The sequence below is a fragment of the Chiloscyllium punctatum genome, chromosome 18 (genome assembly GCF_047496795.1).
Source record: "Chiloscyllium punctatum isolate Juve2018m chromosome 18, sChiPun1.3, whole genome shotgun sequence".
NCBI lineage: Eukaryota > Metazoa > Chordata > Chondrichthyes > Orectolobiformes > Hemiscylliidae > Chiloscyllium > Chiloscyllium punctatum.
In genome coordinates, this window is record NC_092756.1 from 8,931,827 (window position 1) to 8,936,341 (window position 4,515).

The window sequence follows — 4,515 nt, forward strand, 5'->3', positions numbered from 1 at the left end:
AGATTCAAACTGACGTGAAAAGGGTTGAATGATCCCTCTCCGACTCGCACAGCTGCTGGGATGTGCCCGTCTACAATATCAATTTCTCAGCAGTTAACGATAGCCCATCAATCCAGACAAAAATCACCGGTAAACTGAGTCTATCTTCTCAGACTGGATTCAGCTACAAATGTATCTGTGAGTGCGTGAGAATATATGATCGGTTATGATTGGGTCAAATTACCATGAGCTACTTGACATTACTGCAATTTCGATTCTTGCTTTGCTAAATGATTTCATCCATTGCTCGAAACAGGACAACTTTCACGTTTACACGGAACATGAAACACACCGGACTACAGGGAAAATGCACAAAGCTGAGCAGGCCGTGTCCCAAATCATACCGTGCAGCATAGTTTCAGTCACTGTGTCTGTTTTGCAGAATAAGGTTCCCAAAGAATGTTCCACCCTAAAACCGGAGGTAGCATTACAATCCGAGAACGACAGATTACATTGTGAGGAAGGTCTGACCTCGGGGCCGGTTCGAGATGTCACTTTCCTTGCTTTTTACCTTAACCGTGCAATTTGCTGCAGAGATGATCACACCTGGACATGAGCCTCATCGATACCAAAAGAGTTGGAAACCTGTGTGTGAATCGATTAAAAAAAGCGACTCAATAAAGTTTAACAAGTTCCATGTTGCTTTTTAGAAATGCAGTTTCTGTTCACCTCAATCCAAAAGGCAGTTTCTGAACATGGTAACAGAAGTCAAAAGGTAATTACCTCACCCCACCCCCACTCCGGAAGAGGTGCTAACTGCCCTTGATTGCTTTTTGTTCACGATGTGAAGAGCTCTCACGCCTGAGTCACCGTCACGTCTCTGGTTGCTGAGTGAATCACAAAGAAGGACGTTCTCCAGAGCTGCAACTGCCTCACTTCCCCACTCGCCCTCCCCGTTTCCATTTTCCTGCTCGTCAGTGATTTAAAGAAAACCAAATGGATGCGATGTCATTCTGTCGCCTCTCTGTCGATTCCTCCGTTTCAGTTCCAACGTGGCTTAGATCTCGGGGCGCACCTTAATACTAGCGACTTAATGGGACTTGTGTAATTTTTGGCGATGTGGTGAGCATGGACGAGATACACCGAAGTGTCTGTTTCCACGCGGTGTACCCCAATAACGTTGTGTTGCTTACACCTGCTTTAAAGAATTACGTTTTTGCGGAGCTTACCGTCGCAGTCTGTGGCAAAATCATTTAGTCTGTTCGACTGCTCACGGGAAAGGTAGCATTGTGAAACACTGCAGAAACGAACGACTTCCTTACTTTTGCTCCGACTGACCATTCTCCGTGAAAGTTTCCCAGATTCTCAGTTGAGGATTTTTGCAGCTGGAAGTTACCTCGGAAACCCTGTTAATTCGTAATGTATTGAGCGAATCGCAAAACAGAAAGCACTTAACACGGAACACAAACAAAACTGGAAAACCAAATGCATTTTCAGACACAGCGAGCATGAATGCAAAATGTGAGACAGTCCGGGGGCATGAGCCATAAAGTAATCACACAACTAAGAACAGGGCAATTCCAAAATACTCTTTCAAACATACTGGAGCCTGAGTGCACCACCACTTCCCAGACAATGCTGCAAAGAGACAAAGAAAGAACATAATAAGAATGGGCCATAAAAAGTGAATTTCACCAATCACAGTCTCGATTGGATTACCTTTCCCTTCCGATGACTCCAGGACGGAAATGACTGAAGTGGGAGAAATTCAATAACATATGACATCGAAATACATTGGAACGATTTTCTCATTGGCCAGAAAACCAAATAACGACGAGTCGAGTCACCGTAGGACTCTGTTTCACAACAACGATGAAATAACCTGTGTGTGAATCGATTAAAAAAAGCGACTCAATAAAGTTTAACAAGTTCCATGTTGCTTTTTAGAAATGCAGTTTCTGTTCACCTCAATCCAAAAGGCAGTTTCTGAACATGGTAACAGAAGTCAAAAGGTAATTACCTCACCCCACCCCCACTCCGGAAGAGGTGCTAACTGCCCTTGATTGCTTTTTGTTCACGATGTGAAGAGCTCTCACGCCTGAGTCACCGTCACGTCTCTGGTTGCTGAGTGAATCACAAAGAAGGACGTTCTCCAGAGCTGCAACTGCCTCACTTCCCCACTCGCCCTCCCCGTTTCCATTTTCCTGCTCGTCAGTGATTTAAAGAAAACCAAATGGATGCGATGTCATTCTGTCGCCTCTCTGTCGATTCCTCCGTTTCAGTTCCAACGTGGCTTAGATCTCGGGGCGCACCTTAATACTAGCGACTTAATGGGACTTGTGTAATTTTTGGCGATGTGGTGAGCATGGACGAGATACACCGAAGTGTCTGTTTCCACGCGGTGTACCCCAATAACGTTGTGTTGCTTACACCTGCTTTAAAGAATTACGTTTTTGCGGAGCTTACCGTCGCAGTCTGTGGCAAAATCATTTAGTCTGTTCGACTGCTCACGGGAAAGGTAGCATTGTGAAACACTGCAGAAACGAACGACTTCCTTACTTTTGCTCCGACTGACCATTCTCCGTGAAAGTTTCCCAGATTCTCAGTTGAGGATTTTTGCAGCTGGAAGTTACCTAGGAAACCCTGTTAATTCGTAATGTATTGAGCGAATCGCAAAACAGAAAGCACTTAACACGGAACACAAACAAAACTGGAAAACCAAATGCATTTTCAGACACAGCGAGCATGAATGCTAAATGTGAGACAGTCCGGGGGCATGAGCCATAAAGTAATCACACAACTAAGAACAGGGCAATTCCAAAATACTCTTTCAAACATACTGGAGCCTGAGTGCACCACCACTTCCCAGACAATGCTGCAAAGAGACAAAGAAAGAACATAATAAGAATGGGCCATAAAAAGTGAATTTCACCAATCACAGTCTCGATTAGATTACCTTTCCCTTCCGATGACTCCAGGACGGAAATGACTGAAGTGGGAGAAATTCAATAACATATGACATCGAAATACATTGGAACGATTTTCTCATTGGCCAGAAAACCAAATAACGACGAGTCGAGTCACCGTAGGACTCTGTTTCACAACAACGATGAAATAACAGTCTCCATTCGGTTCCAGTAAAAGCTCAACTTGCCTGGAACAGAAAGCAACAGTAGAGCTGCTGGCGATTTTCCGTGCGGGAAGCGAACACGATCACGACAGCACAGACACTTTGGAAAATTCGGCACTTTTCCACACCGCAGTCAATTCCCCGGGAAGCAAACTCATTTTTCTTCTGTTTTAAACAGAAATGAGGCAGGGATTGAAGCAGCATTTAAACCAAAAAAATGGTTTGGAGCTGTTCAGCAGAAATGGCAGCGGTGGGATTCGAACCCACGCCTCTGTTGAGACTGGAGCCTTAATCCAGCGCCTTAGACCGCTCGGCCACACTACCAACACGCCCGAGATTCCATTTTCTTGCTCTTCCAATTGTGTTCCTGCATAACAACAGATGCAAACTCACGTGAAAAGGTTTCCATGATCCCTCTCCGACTCGCACAGCTGCTGGGATGTGCCCGTCTACAATATCAATTTCTCAGCAGTTAACGATAGCCCATCAATCCAGACAAAAATCACCGGTAAACTGAGTCTATCTTCTCAGACTGGATTCAGCTACAAATGTATCTGTGAGTGCGTGAGAATATATGATCGGTTATGATTGGGTCAAATTACCATGAGCTACTTGACATTACTGCAGTTTCGATTCTTGCTTTGCTCAATGATTTCACCCATTGTTCGAAACAGGACAACTTTCACGGTGACACGGAACATGAAACACACCGGACTACAGGGAAAATGCACAAAGCTGAGCAGGCCGTGTCCCAAATCATACCGTGCAGCATAGTTTCAGTCACTGTGTCTGTTTTGCAGAATAAGGTTCCCAAAGAATGTTCCACCCTAAAACCGGAGGTAGCATTACAATCCGAGAATGACAGATTACATTGTGAGGAAGGTCTGACCTCGGGGCCGGTTCGAGATGCCACTTTCCTTGCCTTTTACCTTAACCGTGCAATTTGCTGCAGAGATTATCACACCTGGACATGAGCCTCATCGATACCAACTGAGTTGGAAACCTGTGTGGGAATCGATGAGAAAAAGCGACTCAATAAAGTTTAACAAGTTCCATGTTGCTTTTTAGAAATGCAGTTTCTGTTCACCTCAATCCAAAAGGCAGTTTCTGAACATGGTAACAGAAGTCAAAAGGTAATTACCTCACCCCACCCCCACTCCGGAAGAGGTGCTAACTGCCCTTGATTGCTTTTTGTTCACGATGTGAAGAGCTCTCACGCCTGAGTCACCGTCACGTCTCTGGTTGCTGAGTGAATCACAAAGAAGGACGTTCTCCAGAGCTGCAACTGCCTCACTTCCCCACTCGCCCTCCCCGTTTCCATTTTCCTGCTCGTCAGTGATTTAAAGAAAACCAAATGGATGCGATGTCATTCTGTCGCCTCTCTGTCGATTCCTCCGTTTCAGTTC

At 45.0% G+C, this 4,515-nt stretch overlaps 1 non-coding gene across 1 annotated transcript; it reads right to left on the bottom strand.

Moving 5' to 3' along the window:
* Positions 1-3,351: 3,351 nt before the first annotated feature.
* Positions 3,352-3,433, bottom strand: trnal-aag (transfer RNA leucine (anticodon AAG)). The gene has a single exon. It is a non-coding gene; the product is annotated as a tRNA-Leu (tRNA).
* Between the last annotated feature and the right edge of the window lie 1,082 nt (positions 3,434-4,515).